An 18,581-nucleotide genomic window follows, 5' to 3' on the forward strand; every position below is an offset into this window, starting at 1 on the left:
ATGTCAATAAGAATTTAAACTCCATTTCACAATATCACAATAAATATCAATAAATCATACACACACAGCTTAATCATGTTGCCAAAGTTCAATTCATCCCAAAAGCTGTGGCTAGTGAGGAATTCAATTCATCCCAAAAGCCGATGGCTAATGAGGAATAACATAGCTAGCTAGCAATAATATGAGTACTCATTCTATTCGTCCTCAACAGGCATACACCTCAACACTTCAGCCAGAGAGGGAATTCAATTCATCCCACTAGACAAGCTAGCGAGGAATTCGATCAATATACATGATAGCTGTAGTTTCAAACCATTTACAATGTTTTTCAATCAATTAGTATCCATCAAATATCATTCAAATAATTTCTCACAATTTAAAACAATAATATATAAATAGTCATAATTTATTTCAATTGAAAAATTCAAAAGAAATAACTGTTATGCACAAACCTCTAATAACTGTCTCTTGGCCCTGACTCTGTGTTTCCTTCCCCATCCCTGAGTCTTTGCTAACTGAAATACACAATTTGAAGTGTTTCAGTACTCATTTAAACTGTCTCTAAGAATAAAGCTCAATAATTAATTTATTGATTTTTATTATTTCCTTACTCAACCTAAGATGTTGACCCTCGATGTAGTCTAGGTGAATTAGGTTTTAATGTTATCAATGTATCATATTTAATAGCCTTTTAGTGTTGGTACATGTTACCCAATTCATTTTCATATATATTGCATTTTATTGTAATTTATCGGATTCCGGTATACTAATTTGACCTAGTCGGATGACCTAGTTCCCTCAGTTTTTGAGTCTTGGTCCAAACTACAAAATTATAGGTCTATGTCTTATTGCACGCAGGGCAAAATTTCAGGTCATTCTGAGTTGTGTAGACCATGTTATGGTCAATCTACCAATGCTGGACAGAATGTACGAAAATGGTCACTTTAGGTCATTTTTAGGTCACTTTTGGTTCGGCCAGTTTTTGGACCTGAACTTGTTCAAGATATTTGGCTTGCTTATGTTCATTTCTGGGCGTTGATGTCTTCATAAGAGTTGTAGATATATGTCTTAACTATTCATGGTAAAAATTTCAGGTCAATTAGACCTGTTTTGAGTGAGTTATGGCCAAAATACCAACTGCTGCCCAAATAGTCAATTTTCAGGTTTTCTAAGCACTAATCCGGATTTGGTCATTTTTCAAGTCACATTCTAAGCAGAATTTTGGTAAGCTTCCTTCATGAAAGTTGGCACATTTTGTTCCTAGTTTCACCTCCAATTTGTCTCATATCAATTGGAGTCACACACTTAAGGTTCTAAGCCCAAAACATACACTACCCTATTGTACCTTATTCACCCTTTACCAATTACATATCCTATGCCTACCAAGTCATTTTCTTCATGTCATTTCTGGTTTGTACCATAACATAAACATATTTAGCAACTCATTTTTGGTCATTTTGGTAGCTTATAACCATTCTCAATATGCACATTATAGTACAGAATTTTCCAAGTCCAATTATAAATAATTTAACCACATGATATAGCTCATTTACATGTTCAAATTCAAACCTTTATACACATATACATGCTGCCATAACAAACACCATAATTCAACAATATAATTCAATAAACCAAACCATGAAACAACACATTTTGATCCACACTTCAAAGTTGCTGATTTGTACATCTCTTTCAATTAGCTTTCAAGCTTCCAAAATCATACCTTAGACATGGAATTCAAGTACCATACAATCAAACCTATAAATCATCATTCAAACCACTATTTACATGCAAATATAAACTGTTCTTATTGAAGTTTCATGGCTACTGAAATGTACCTCTCCATTAACTCATCAAACTTCAAAAATCCTTCCACAAATCAACTACCCACAGCACCCATTCAAAGTTTAATGAAACAAGAATTAAAAATACATACTTACCACTTTTGAAATTCTTCAAAACCTCACCAAAACCTAATTTTCTTGCTGCCTATCTTCTGCCCAAGTTGTGTAGAACAACTTTAGTGAAGAAATCAAGTGGAAAAGGTGAATTGATCAAGGTTGCATAGAGGTCCTTCCATGGCCAACAATGGTGGTTTCTGTGGATGCTTGAATTCGGCAAGGCGAGGATTTGAGGAAGAAAGAATGCTGCAGATTGTGAGTGGGACAAATTCTAGTTTTTTTATGCTTTAGATATCCCATAGTGGTTCATTAAGTGATTAAAGAATTGAAGTTAAAGTTTAACTTTCATTTATTCCACATTAAACCCATAATTTTTCTTATTCATACTACATATAATATTTCATTTTTTATGGCATTTTCAAACTTTATTACCATTTATTTTTAATGAAAATTTAGGTCAAAAGGCAACTTGGGGTGTCAATTGACCACAATGCCACTATTTGGGTTGTATTCCTGATTTTTCGGTAACACCGAGTTTTGTCGTTTTCTCGATTTCTCTTTTTTCTTTGTACTAATTAATTAATTTTTCTTTGTTATTTCTAATGACATTTATACTTCAACAAGTCTTTAATTATGTTTTAAAAATATTTTCTAGGGTTCCCCGTGGTCAAGGGCTAGTCAACGGTCCACGCTGCAACTTCCCGGTGCGGTCACCCATCGCTAGGGTTCTCGGCTCGTTTAACTTAGTTACATTTCATTGCTATTATTTTTTCTTTATTTTTCTTGTATTTTCTTTTCTTGTATTTCATTATTTTATGTCTCCTCACCCATAACTAAGTGTAGTTCTAGGCATCCTAGCTGTTCAGATAACACTGGTCATAGGAACAGTAGAGCGCACTACCGAACATAGGGATGTTACACAACTTGCACACAATCTCTTGAATCTCTCCTAATACTCATCCAATGACTCCCCATTATACTGCCTAATGCCACAAATATCTTTTCTAATGTTTACTGCCCTTGAAGCTGGAAAGTGCTTCTCTAAAAATAATTGTTTCATGTCATTCCATGTGTTTATGGAACCAGAAGGTAGTCAATGGAGCCAATCTTTAGCTATATCCCCCAATGAGAATGGGAATGCTCTTAACTTAATTTGCTCCTCTGTAATTCCTATAGGTTTCATGCTCGAACACACAACATGGAACTCCTTGAGGTGTTTGTGAGGATCCCCACCTAAATGACCACAAAAAGTAGGCAATAAGTGAATTAAGCCAAATTTCAATTCAAAAGGTACCGCAAGTGTCACACCCTGCTCCCCCGTAAGATGTAACATGATCCCGTAGTATACCTAATGAATTACCATACTTCGCCTACCGATAACCCATTAGATATACTACAAGAGATTTTAAAATAATTTTTGTAAAATTTAAATCATCGATTAAAATGTGGTGTTATAAAATATTTTCAAAATTTCGACAAAGTGCCGGCTGTGTTTTGATAATTCTTTAAACCTGAAAAGGAAAACACTCCCAATATGTTTCCTCAAATACAACTCCAATAACTTCATTTCAAATCACAATTCAAATTTCAATAATCAAATCAATTCATTTTCAAACCAATCTCATCATAAAGAACATTTCATTTATTACAAGACTCAACATTTACATCACAATAATTTACATTTAATTACATACCAAAATATTTTACAAGAGTTTTTATACAACTGTTCAAATAATTTACATACATATTATTACATGCATACATCAAAACCTGTGTACATGGGTATACCTGGAGCTGATCTGAATGTCTCTTCAAAGATGCTTATTCAATTGCTCTATGCTCTTTCACCTGCGACAACATACAAAGCTATCACTGAGTGGTGAACTCAGTGGTGCACAACTATAATTTAAAGCATAGTACAATATATCTTAACAAAAATTACAGCAATTAATTTGGAAATCTGGATATTCATCAAATTCCAAAACTCAAAATATTCATTGCCAATAATATAAATCATTTGTATAAAATGACTTTGATCATGAAATTCAATTTATCAAGTCATAACTAACCATTTAAGGTAATTCTAACAAAATCAATTATACATAAATCATAATTGAAATCACAATTCTTTACTATTCAAAAACATTCTTTATCTCACTAGCTATGCAAGACTAATCCGGAAGGGCCATCTTCGGGGTGATTCTAACTCCCTATGGTCGGGGAAGTCGAACCATCGTGCATAGTACACACCACAATAATGAAACTTCCGAAAGGGCCATAACAAATAAGAACTTAGATGTAACCTCTAATAAGAGGAGAATCTAAGCCTGTGAATGTACCATGGTAATCAAACACAACTAACTCCATTGTCTTCTCAACAAATGAGAGAGACGGGTAATAACCTAGTTAAGCATCTATAGTGAGATATAAAACAATATCACAATCCTTTTAGTGATCACAAATCACAATATGATTCAATTCAAAGTCAATTCCAATATCCAAGAATTTTTATGCTCATCACAATTCAAATCATAAATTAGCATTTTTCCATGCAAATTGCCCATCACAATTCAAATCATGTTCTATCACAATTTTCCAAAAACATAATTTATTCAATTCACAACAATGCTTAATACTTGTGGAAATACCATTTCACAAAGCTAAATTCATACATACTATAACAATTTCAATAATCATTGAATTAAATCTAATGCTCGTTAAACATAATACATAAGAAAAATATGTCATTTAATCATATGAAATATTCAGAATAAAATCAGTTAAAAAACTAGTTGTGCACAAACCTGATTTGAGTCACTCCTAGGCCTTGACTTTATGCTTCTCAATATCCTTATCAACTGAAACACACAATTTAAATTGTTTCAGTACTCAATGAATTTGTTTGCAACCATAAAATCCAATATCTAAATTTTCTTGGTACCATTCCCTTCAATTCATTTCATTAGTCAACTTATAATGTTGACCCTTGATGCACTCTAAGTTAGTCAATTCCAATGTTACCAATATGTCACATTTTATAGCCCTTTAGTGTTGGTATATGTTACCAAATTCATTTTCAAGTGTATTGCATTTTATTGCAATTTACCGGATTTCAGTGTACTATTTTGACCTAGCCGGACAACCTAGTTCCCTCGGTTTTCGGATTTAGGTCTATGTCTTATTGCAAGCAGGGCAAAATTTCAGGTCATTATGAGTTGTGTAGACCAAGATATGGTCAATTTACCATTGCTGGACAGAATGCACTAAAATGGTAGGCTTAGGTCATTTTTAGGTAATTTTCACTTCGGCCAGTTTCAGTACCCAAAATTTTGCAAGCTATTTGGCTTAGTTCTGGCCATTTCTGGGCTTTGGTGTCTTCATAAGAGTTGTAGATCTATGTCTAAACTATTCATGGTAAAAATTTTAGGTCAATTGGATCTGTTTTGAGTGAGTTATGGCCAAAATACTAACTGCTGCCCAAATGGTCAATTTTCTGGCCTCTAAGTCACTAATCCGGATTTGGTCACTTTTCAAGTCACTTTCTGGAGAGAATTTAGGTAGACTTTCTTCATGAAAGTTGGCACATTTTGTGCCTAGTTTCACGTCCAATTGGCCTCATACCAATTGGAGCCACACACTTGGGTTATATGTCCATTTGCACACTACCCTCTACATTCTTTTCAAACACTAAACCAAACACAAGTTTACTAATTACATCTTCATTTCCCCACCATATTCTGCATTTGGCACTAACCAAAGCCATTCCATTCTCTACATTATAGGTCAACTTGGACAGAATATAACCACTTCAAATACATCAAATGCAGTCACCATTCACAAAGTTCAATCCTAATAATGTATACACGTAAATACTTCTAATCATCGCACAAACTTCCATCATCAAATTATATACTTATCACTACTATTCCACACACATATATGCTGCCAAATTTTTGTACAATATTTCAACAACATTTCATGAATTTGAACATTACAAATTTCCATTTTGGGGCTGCCCAAAAATTATACATACACATCAACTTCCATTTTCACTTTTCAAGCTTACCATTCAACTTCACACATGGAATTCAACTTCAATACAATTAAACATTTAATTCAACATCTCAAACTACCATCTACATTCACAAGCAAGCTATACAATATGAAGTTCCATGGCTGCCAAAACTAAGGTTCACCAATACTCAATCATTTCCTCAATTTTTCTTAGCAATTCAACTTACCCTAAGCTCAACACAAGGATTAGTGAAGGAAAATGGAAAGATTAAGCACTAACCTTTATTTGGGGCTTGCTAAACCTCACCAAAAATTTTTCTTTTTGCTTCCTACATGCTGCCCATGAGGTAAGGACAAGTTCTTGTGAAGGCACCTTGTGGTTTTATGTGGAAAAATGGTGAGGATTGAGAGCTTTGATTGAAACCTTACATTGAGATTTTGAGGGAATATGTTTCAGCCATGGTTGTGCAAAATGAAGAAATGAAAGTTGAAGTGGTCATTGTTGTCCACTTATGGGTATTTATATGGTCCACTAATCCTCCACTAAGTCCCACTAATTATGATTAACATTATAATAATTCAAAGTTATCATAATTGCCATAATGCCCTCATAATTCTTTTAATTACATGTTATCTTGAATTTCATTTTTCATTAAATTTTCAAAATATAATACCACATATTTTTCATGGACATTAGGTCAAAAGTCAACTCTAGGTGTCAAATGACCAAAATGCCCCTCTTCGGGTCAAATCCAGACTTTTTCGGTACCACCGATTTACTCCTTGTACCACTGATTTTCTTACATTTTCGTTTTTATTTGTACTGACTTACTAATTTTTCTTTGACATTTCCAATGTCAATTACACCTCAGTAGACCTTTAAATAGGTCTCGAAAATATTTCCCCGAGTTTCTAGTGGTCCAAGGCTAGTCAACGGTTCTCGCCGTAACTTTCCGGTGCGGTCACCCATCGCTATGGGTTTGGCTGGTTTAACTTAGTCACATTTTATCTCTTTTATTTTTCCTTAATTTTTCTCACCACATATTTCATTATTTTGTGCTTGTTTACTATCACTGGAGTGTAGTTTCAGACATTCTGACTTTTTGGGGCAGACATTAGCCATCAGACAGTAGGACATACGGACTATGAAAATGAGGGTGTTACAACTCTTCCCCTCTAAAAAGGAATTTCGTCCTCGAAATTCATCGGATTTAAACAACTGAGCTTATCATTATCTCATAATTTTTATTCACTTTCCCATCATTGTTTTCCTCTGCCTTTAATTTTTCTACTCATGAACTTCTTTTATTCATTTGTTTCTTGATCTCCCATACTAGGATTCTTTACCAGTCCTTTAGTGTCTTTTACCAATTCCAATTCTATTAAATTACCCTTTGTCTCATACAAAGCTTATATCTGGCTATCATCATACTTATTTAATAACTATCACTACACATGAACTCCATCAATGAAAGGCATCTATTCTTGCTTCCAGCAGGAATAGCACTATAACTTCTAAATATATTTTCAAATACCTAAATCATTCTTTTTTGACAAAAATATCAAAATAATTATAAAACTCTATATCAATGTCTAGATATCTTTTCCCAACTCAGTTCAACGTACTGGTGTTCTGCACTTTTTCCCTTACAGTGATTCATAGGGTATCATTTGTATGCTAACTTGACAGTTATTATTGTATACAAATTCTGTTAGTAGGAGGCATCTGTCCCATCTCCCCTCAGATTCAATGACATAAGTTCTCAGTATATTCTCCAGGGCTTATCACATATTACAGGTTATTGTTATCATTTCATTTCTGTAACACCCTCCTTGTAGTAACTCCGTACATTCTACTGTTCCGGTAACCAGTGTCGGTCTGGAAAGCTAGAACGTCCGGAAAAAAATATTTAAACTAAAGTGAAGAACCATAATTAACTCAAATATTAATAAAAAAAATTTAAGAAAAATTTTAGAAATAAAATACAACCGAGTTAAATGAGCCGGTGCCCTAGCGATGGGTAACCTAGTGAGAAGTTGCGATTCTCATCACTAGGAGCCCTAGACCCGAGGGAAAAATTATAAAATAATTGTTGGGACTCTAGAGAAGGGTTATTGAGGTTCTTATGGAATTAGAATGCCAAGAAAATGCTTAGAAAAATTTTTCAATCGGTACAGACAATTTTGGTTCGTTAAGCCAAATGAAGGGCATTTTGATTATTTCGTCTTTAGAGATGATTTTTGGCCAACTTGTCCAGTTAAATAAATAATTTATATAACATAAAATATGAATGAATGTTGTTAAAAATTTAATTGCAATTAAATAGACAAGAAAAGGAGAGAAAATTAAAGAAAATGGAATTATGACATCATAATGATGTCATTAAGATTCTCCCAACCAACCCAATGTGGACACATGGCATCTTTGCCGTGACCCTCCCCCATAGCCACCCATTTTCAAGCTTTTTCAAGCTTGATTTCCCTAGCTCTCACCCCACTAAACCTTATACTCCCAACACAAAAAAGTGTTCTTACACCTTAGAGATTCTTTTGTGAGCAAAAAGAAAAGGAAAATAAGAACCCTAACAAGTGGGGAAACTTCACTCCTTAGAGGTTAGTGACCTAACATTAGTTTTCACCTTAAATTCATGTTTAAGGACTAAGAATGAGTGTAAATGATAAAGAAATTGATGAAATACCATTTGTATGCCATCCCTAAATTTCGACAGCCTTGGTTAGGGTATGATTGTGATGGTTTTATGGAGCTAACGTGCTAGTATGGCTGCCCTTAAATTGCATCTCTTAAGTGGAATGTTGAAATGCAATGATATTGCATGGTATGTGATGTTTGAGTTAGGGTTTTGGGATGGAAAATGAGACTTTGATCATGTGATGATAGAAGTAGGTTTTAATGGTCAATTAGTGACCATTTGGTTTTGTTTAAATAAAAAATGAAGTGAATTGTGTAGTAGGATTGGAGTTTGATGTGGCTGCCCTTGGTGACCTGCAGGACTAGACACGAGTCCAGTAGGTTTGGGCAGTAATAACTTGAATTGTAGAGGTTCAATTGGTACAAGGCCAATTGGACATGAAACTAGACACATAATGGCACAACTTTGGTGAAGAAACCATGCCTAGAAAACCAAACTAAGTTGACCAAAAGCTTTCCCTAATCCCGGTGACCTACATTCTGCCTGGGCAAAATGACCAAATGAATAGTATTTAGTCATTTGGCCATAACTTAGTCTAGAAAGGTCCAATTGACCTGAAACTTTACCAGAAACAAGCTGAGATATAGACCAACAACTTTCATGAAGAAACCTAACCCAAATTATGATCAGAACATATTCAAAAAGTGAGTTGCAATCACTGTTCCATGTACTGTAGATTTGGTCAGTCCAGAAATTCTGGAAAAATTTCAATCCGGCCAGTTGTGGTTTTTGGGCCATAACTTGAGCTACAAAAATCCAAATGGAGTGATTCAAAAAAAGAAATGCAATTAGACAAAACAAGGAACAACTTTCATGCTGATCATTTTGCCAAATTCCCACTGCAAAAATGACTAATCGAATAGCAAATACAAAGCATGAAGACTGAAAATTTTGTCCTATTAACATTAAGTTTAGAAATAGTATTGGCAATCAATACTAACAAGTTTAGAATGTAAAATGTGGTATGTTGGGAGTATTAGAACCAATGTAACTATTGCCTATGCAAAAGTCAACATTTTTATTGACTAATGAATGGAATAGTAACACTAAAACTTAAATTTCAAAAATTGTGAAACTTAAAAATGTTAAATGCCCTAATAGGCCTAATGTGATTGGTTTGGATAGGTTGGCATGCCAATAAGGTTCTGTTAGCAGTACTGCATATTTTGCGATCGCTTGGACGAATACTCACCGAAGTGGGAAAGAGTGAGGAGTCGCCACTTTAATTTTGAGGGAAATTAAAGAAAACCATTTACGAAAATAAATTAAAATGAAACCACTTCAAAAACAAAGATTCTAGGTTCGGGGTCCGTAAACGGGTGGGGAAGGTGTTAGGCACCCCACTTCGTCCCTCAATGAGGGTAAGCAGATTTAACTTCAAGCTCTTTATAAATTAGAATTGATAGTTACAAACGGAGATGTTAATCCTCTTGGTAAAAGAGAATATTTGATTTTTCACCAATTCGGGTCACCCAGATACATAAATAAATGAGTCGACCCTTAGTGAGTTACTGTTGCGTATCAGTTTTATTTAAGGGGTCATTTTGCATATTTGTTAGAATTCAATTTGAGAATCGGATAAGAACTCTCCTCCGATCTCTTTTAGATTAAAATTAGAATTTTTGGATTGAGAAACGGATAAAAACTCTCCTCCGACCTCTTTTAAATATTTAGTAGAGTTTTGGATTGAGAATAGGATAAGAAATCTCCTCCGATCTCTTTTTAAATATTTGTTAAAGTTTTGGATTAAGAATCGGATAAGAACTCTCCTCCGATCTCCTTTATGTATTTATTAAAATTTTAGGCTTGAGAATCGGATAAGAACTCTCCTCCGATCTCTTTTTAAATATTTGTTAAAATTTTTAGGTGAGAATCGGATAAGAACTCTCATCCGATCTCTTTTAAGTATTCATTAAAATTTCTAGGTGAGAATCAGATAAGAACTCTCCTCCGATCTCTTTTATTTTAACGGGAGTCAGATAAGGACTTTTCTGACCTAACAAAATTTGATTATAGCTACACATCATAAGAGCCTAAGACTAAGGGTTCTGGCATTCAAAGATGCCGGGGATCGGAATAAGGCTTCTTTTAACTCATTGGTACCTCGTGACTAGATGGGGGACACTAGACTGAATTTTCTGACCTCCTATGTGGTCGCCTTACTAGTACCTTTTGATACCCAATCTATTTCATTTATTTATCTTAGATTTGGTTTTATTCCGCCTTATGACGTTTTACCCAATTATCTTCTGTGTTAGTCTAGTTATTCAACTTTACTATTTTCCTGACTTATTATTCAGACCTTCTATTATTTTAAAGAAACGCTTAAGATACAGTTACCTACATTTTATCCAACTACTTATACGCTACTCGGGACTAGAACTCTTGCATTTAGAAGTAACGAAGATTAACCAAAAGAATGGACTGATTAGCAAAGAAGTAAACTCGGGAATAACCTTCTTCGCGTTTCTTTTTTAACGCAATATAAACTTGGCGAAAATTACAAACACAAAAAAAAAGGAAACACGCAAAATAAAACAAGCATTTGATAAAGCAGCGATATAAGCACTCACCTGTAGGGAGCCGAATCTACTAAACTAACTACGGAATCACAAAACGTATAGGACCGCGGGTTGATAGCCGGAGGACTAAGGTTCCCTTTGAAATGAAGGATACTTTGCCAAACTGCAGTCCGATCAAAATTATAACCGAGTTTGAATGAAGTTGAGCTTGGACAATGGGAGTGGAAATAAAGATAACAAAGGCAGAAAGTGAGAGTGTCACAGGATAATGAACGAACTAAAAATGGAGAGTTTCAGTATTCAAAAATCCCTTTGCAAGAAAATACTTCAGAAAACTAGTTTCAAAAGTTTTTCTTATGAAAGCTCAAAAATAGCAGAGTAACGAGCTGAATTAAGTTTCAGAGTCCTTCCGCTATATTCACTATTTTCGTCCTCTCTTGAATAGTTTTCATGCAAGTATTTATAGGAACCGGGTGCTCCCCATGAAGGGTCAAGATTTGTTTTGAGGGAGATGGTGGGTTAGGATTTTAAAGGACATGATATGAGGCTCAGGAATTAAAGAGAATCAGAACGGACGGCTGAGATCCCTTCCAGTATATTTGTCCTTTCTCCCTTCTAATCTAACGGCCCAAAATTTTCTTTTCAAGGGCGATCCGAGGGCTAGGAGTGAAAGGCGCTGGTCTTGTCGTCTTCTTCTTTGATCCAAGGACTCCAAGCTTGTCCTTACAAGTAAGATCAATGGTGGAGTTTAGGATGTACAACACTGTCATGACATACTGTGGCACATGTCAGTAACGCGGGCGATTATAGCCGTGCAGTGGAGATTTCGTCTGCAACACTTTAACTGCCTCGGCTCTGATTATGATGACAGTTAGCGGAAGTTGTCTTATTCTCTTTGTTTTCCGACCTCCCCTTCCTTTCCGGTCTTTCCAACATGATCCTTTTCCGATCTCTCATACCGAGCTCCTCTCTTTTGATCTCTCTTGCTCTAGTCTTTTTCCTCTTTCTGGTTCGGTTCAGTCAAAGCATTTATTCCTTCGATTTTCGAGGCATCCGCTTCATTTTCTGCTTGTAATAAATGCTCAAATTTTCCCTATATATATACCTTCAACCGGGAAGCCCCCCCCCCCCACGTATTTGATTTTCTCTGCTTCCTTCTCACATTTCCTGTTCTAACCGCTCCGGCAGTAGTCCCGGCCATGGTAGTGGCTTTTGATCTTTTTACGATTGTTCTTTTTATTCCCCGACTGAAAATTTAAGATCCCGGTGATCGGAGAATTATGATAACCTCATTTGATGACAGTGAGAGAACCGGACTAACTTACCGATCTGGATCGAGGACTTCGATCGTGTCGATCTCGAATCGTTCGACCGATATAATCGGCGAACTGATTTCGGGCGAGAAGACTGCTAATATTCCCCTTAACATCGGTGACTGCCCCTTGAAGTTCATTTGGCTCCTCACCACATTGGGCGTCCCGACTACAGCTCGGTTCTGGTCGATGACAGTGGAGATGACTCTCCATCCTCATGAGAGTCATAATCACCCCATCTAAGCTGTACATCTATCCGATGTCAATGGCCGGTCTCCCGATCAAACACATCTTTTGATTCAGCCACGAGACTAGGCTTTGACATAGGTCTTTATTAGAGATCCCCCCTACGATGTAATCAGACCTTCAATGTAATCTGATCTCTAGAGATCGCCCAAATGATGTAATTTGACTTTTAATGTAATCTGATCTCTAGAGATCGCCCAAATGATGTAATCCGACCTTTTCGGAAATAAAATTTTATTTTGACAACTATCATTTTTATTATTATCGCACTGATTATTTTCCGATCTTTGATGTGTTTATCCGATCTGGTTCCTAACTGAACAACCCTTAATCGATCCGCCTTAATTGACCGATCTGTAATTAGCCGATCCCTTTTATTATGGAATTTCTAGAATATTCGTAAGACGTGTCAGAAAAGCTGGTGAATCCCGCTAACTGATGCACCGCCTGGAACACTGTGAGCATTAAATGCTCAGACGGGTATAAATAGGGGATGGGTCAGCCAGTTGCTCTCTTATGTCATTTGCAGCATCCCGCGAGTGATTCCAAAATTCTCTCAATTTTTCAAGTTCTTCCGACACCGATCAAGCTCCGGTAAGGGTTTTGATCCTCCTTTTAGTTTAAATTCCCTATTTCCTTTGAAAATGAGTGGCGCAGAGGGTCAGAGAGTGGCAAGCCCCCCTTCCGTTCAGATCTCGTGGTCGTCTGATGAAGTGGAGGTGGTTGGACCAAGCGTGCGACCTGAACCTCCTAGGGTCTCCGTTCTAGCTCAGAGGCAAGCAGCACCAACAAGGCATGTACCTTCTTCAGGGAGAGAAAATCTTCCCATGGATGAGCTGCCATCAATCCTGTAAGAAACCGACCTGTAGTCGTTCATCCAGGAGTAAAACATCCGGCCTGATTCATACGAGCTGATTAAGTGTCACGGCGATCTTCGTGCCGATCATTTCTTCGAGGAGAACGATATGATCATGGTATACGAAGAACAATTAAAGGCCGGGCTACGATTCCCCCTTGATGACTTCTTCAAGGAAGTTTTAAAATTTCACCAAGTGTGCATCGCCCAAGTTCACCCGAACTCGTGGCGGATCCTGGTAGTCTTCAGAGGCCTCTGCCGAGCTAAGGGACTCTGTCCTATAGCTAAGGTATTCGTCGAACTATATAGATTAACTCATCGAAAGGACGATAAGTATTGGTTCTTCTAGGCGAAGCCACATTGCGGGCTAATTACCGATCTGCCTTCCTCCCTGAAGAATTGGAAGAATCGCTTCTTCATTCTGAGGAGCAAAATTCTGAAGGCTTTGAGGGTTTCCCTCACAGCTGGCTGCACCAGGGCCCCTTACTTCCGAAGCGCCTCACCCTAAATAGGGAGGAGGGCCTGATGGTGATGGAGCTGAAAGATTAGGCGGCCAGAGAGAAGTTCTCTTGTTTGGATGCAGTGACTGCCGAACTGCATCACTGGACAATGGAGTTGATCACTGGAGAAGATCGCGGGCTTCAGCTCTTTGACCTCGGCATTGGTATTTTTCTATATCTAAGATCTTTGGACCTTAGCGATCTCACTGACCTTTTCTTTGTGCAGGTATGGCAAGTGGCGAAGCCTCCAAGGAGAGCCGAAAGCGGAAGAGGGAGGTCTCCCGGAAGGTGTGGGAGATGAAGCATTCCGAGCTGCTTCAAATGCTCAGTCATGATCCCGGGAGATGCAAGGAGGCTCGTCTCAACCCTCGGGACCGCCGGTCATAGAAGTGGTCCGATCTCCTCCTCGCCAAGAAGAGCCGCCTCCAACTCCTTCAGTCGCTTCGACTGCGGAAGGGGGTCCTTCCCAACCTCCTGTAAGGACCCTTTCCCGTGGTGCCCAAATCTTGATTCATTCACTGGAGAAGAACTACACTGTTCGAGAGAACCCAGGTTTTGCTAAAGTCTTGAGGTCCTCCATCTGCCTTCGGGAGGATCGGGATAGGCTGTCTTCGGACAATCTTGATGACATCTTGACCCGATCTATGAGCCTGAACGTGGAGTGCTTGGTGAACCAGCACATTGTCTAGGAGAAGGCTCACCGCTTGGGTAAGGAGGTCGAGAAGATGGGTCATGAAGTGGCTTCCCTCCGATCCCAACTCTCATCCGCTCAGAACTACATATCTGAAATTGAGGGGCGGATGAAGTTCTACGAGGATAAGCTGGCCGAGCAAGGTCATGTTCTGGCCGAGCGAGATCATGTTCTTGAAGAAGTTCAGGCGCTCCGGGCCGGTGAAGTTGCTTACCTTGCTGAGGAGCTCAAAGAGAAAGAGGAAGAGGCGGTGACAAGGGAGGCCGGCGCTTATGTAAATGCTCACAGGGATCTCTTAGCTGAGCTCAAGAAGCGTTATCCCGAGGAGGACTTCTCCTAGATGGTCGACTTGGCTTCCCAAGATGAAGAGGAAAGCAAGGAGGAGGCTGAGGGTGAGAGAGGAAGCAAGTAAAATGTAGATCAGGCTGGGGGTGATCCTCCAGCCGAATGACTTGTACAAATTTTAAATGAAATGAAAGTTCCCCTTTTGTTTAATGAATGGATGTGATCGGAAAATCTCTAAATTGCCTAAGTACTTGATTGTCTGAGCATATTAAAACAACAACTAAAAGTGATTATTGATCTAAGTGTAAGAGGTCAGAAAACATAATAAGCATGAGATCGGCAGGGAACCAACGCTAAATGGGACTTGATTAAAATTGGAAATTTGACTTGAACATTTAAGATCGGGATCATCATTAAACCGGATCGAAACCTTAACTTTATTATTCCAAAACTTTTAAATGAGAGATCGGCAATAAGACTGGTGGCACGAAGGCCTAATGTTGGTTCAATCTCATTTGACAAGAGAGATCGGGAATGTAATTGACTGGTCAGGGGATTTGACAATTAGTTTGAGAGATCGGTGAGGCTTTAGATGATATGGGGACTTAGTATTGATTAGATTCCTTTTGAGGAGAGAACGGAAATGTGGTTAGTTGGCAAAGGGAGACTATGTGTTGGGGATCAGCTTCAAAGTTTATTGATTTCAGGGATCGGCCAAAATATGGTGTCGACAGCTGCCCCTCTTTACATAATTCCTACTGGAAAAAATTTCCGTGTAGGGATTATGTAAAGATTTAGGTCCATATTTTGGACGATTAAAATTTGAAATTTGAAACTAAAGTCAGGAAACTAAAACCCACTTGGGTCGGCACCCTGAGATTGGTAACAGGAAATTAAAATACTAGAAAACTAAAATCAACTTAGATCAAGGAACTAGAGGTTGATTAACAGGAAATTTAAAATGCAGGAAAATTAAAATCAACTTAGAACAAGGAACCAGAGGTTGATTAACAGGAAATTTAAATGCAAGAAAATTAATATCAATTTAGATCAAGGAACCAGAGGTTGATTAATAGGAAATTTAATGTGCAGGAGAATTAAAATCAACTTAGATCAAGGAACCAGAGGTTGATTAACAGGAAATTTAAAGTGCAGGAAAATTAAAATCAACTTAGATCAAGGAACCAGAGGTTGATTAACAGGAAATTTAAAGTGCAGGAAAATTAAAATGAACTTAGATCAAGGAACCAGAGGTTGATTAACAGGAAATTTAAATGCAGGAAAATTTAAAATCAACTTAGATCAAGGAACCAGAGGTTAATTAACAGGAAATTTAAATGCAGGAAAATTTAAAATCAACTTAGATCAAGGAACCAGAGGTTGATTAATAGGAAATTTAAATGTAGGAAAATTTAAAATCAACTTAGATCAAGGAATCAGAGGTTGATTAACAGGAAATTTAAATGCAGGAAAATTTAAAATCAACTTAGATCAAGGAACCAGAGGTTGATTAACAGGAAATTTAAAATGCTAAAATTTAAAATCAACTTAGATCAAGAAACCAGAGGTTGATTAACAGGAAATTTAAAGTGCAGGAAAATTAAAATCAACTTACAAAGCAAGACTAATCTTGACACGAGAAGTTCCTCCCTGATGAAGTGTACTTAACAGGATCCCGAAGGCCAATGATTAATGGAGGACGAGTTACAAGACTTGACCTACGACCTTATTTCTTTGGATGCCCCTTTTCCGTTCTCGACTTTCTTCTTATTTTGCGAAAAGCGCCCTTGTGGGTTTTCACTTTCCTTTCGTCCATTTGACTAGAAGCGCCCTTACAGGTTTTCACCTCTAGGTTTTTTTTTTTTTTTTTTAGGCCATCCCCTACAAATCTCATAGCAAAGTACGTGAGGTTATCAATTTTCAAATCCTAATCTTATGGCAAAATTTTAAATGATAAATAGCGCATTAGATAAAGAGATTGAAGAAGGATAATATTAAAGAGTGAGTATAGGGAAAGATAAAAGCAAAGAGATAAACACAGAGAAAGTATGACTTTATTATGGTTTAAAGAAACAACAGTACGGTTTCAAAGAAAAAAGGTATAAGGATAGATCTCACATATTCCTTGTAGTTAGCTTTGAAGTCTCTTAACTGCCATTATTTCAAGTACTCTGAAGCCTCATGCCATGACGGTTTATTTCTATCCTCGGTTTGATGCCTCGTTCCTTATTTCTCCCGTTTGGTTCTTGGGATGCCCTTTCGGGTTTTCACCCCTAGATTTTTTTTTTAGCTCGCTCTTTCAGGATGCCCTTTCGGGTTTTCATCCTTCACTCATTTTACAGAAAGCGCCCTTCAAGGGTTTTCACCTTCTTTCACACATTTTGCTAGGAGCGCCCTTTCAGGTTTTCACCCCTACTCTCTTTTTTTTTTTTAGGCATAGTATCTTTTGACGGTGTCGGCATTCACAGGTCTTAGAAATTCTTCACCGTCCATGTGGGTCAAGATCAAGGCCCCACCAGAAAATGCTTTTTTAACCACATAGGGTCCCTCGTAGGTTGGTGACCATTTATCCCGGGGATCGTGTTGATTCGGAAGCACTTTCTTCAGGACTAGGTCCCTTGGTTGGAATTCACGTGGGCGAACCCCTTTGTTAAATGCCCTGGCCATTCTTCTTTGGTATAATTGCCCGTGACATGCCGCTGCTAGCCTCTTCTCATCTAGCAAGTTTAATTGGTCCAACCTTGACTGGATCCATTCCGACTCATCAATCCCTGATTCCTTCAGAATTCTTAGGGAAGGAATTTCTACTTCAATAGGTAGTACAGCTTCCATCCCATAAACCAGTGAGTATGGGGTTCCCCAGTTGATGTCCTTACAGAAGTTCGGTATGCATGAAGAGCGTAGGGAAGCATATCATGCCAATCCTTATAAGTGACTGTCATTTTCCAGATTATTCTCTTGAGATTTTTGTTTGCAGCTTCCACTGCTCCATTCATCTAGGGACGGTATGGTGAGGAATTGAGATGTCGGATTTTGTATTGATCACATAATTTCTGAATCTTCGGACCATTCAAATTCTTTGCGTTGTCAGTGACGATTTCATTGGGGAGGCCGTGCCGACAGATGATATTACTTCTGAGGAATTTGAGAAATGTGTTCTGTGTAATGTGGGCATATGATGTCGCTTCGACCCATTTAGAAAAATAATCGATAGCTACCAGGATAAATCTATGCCCGTTGGATGCCTTAGGGTTAATGGGGCCAATCACATCGATGCCCCACATTGCGAAAGGCCATGGTGAAACGAGGTTGAACAATTGGTGAGGCGGAACATTTATCGGATCCATGTAGATTTGACACTTATGGCACTTTCGGAAATACTCGATGCAATCCTTTTCCATGGTAGTCCAAAAATACCCCCGTCTCATGATTTGCTTAGCCATCATATGCCCATTGGCATGGGTTGCATAGTTTCCCTCATGAGTCTCGAAAAGGATTCTCTTCGCCTCTTTTGCATCCACACTTCTCAACAATTCACCGTT

The sequence above is a fragment of the Hevea brasiliensis genome, chromosome 5 (assembly GCF_030052815.1).
Source record: "Hevea brasiliensis isolate MT/VB/25A 57/8 chromosome 5, ASM3005281v1, whole genome shotgun sequence".
NCBI lineage: Eukaryota > Viridiplantae > Streptophyta > Magnoliopsida > Malpighiales > Euphorbiaceae > Hevea > Hevea brasiliensis.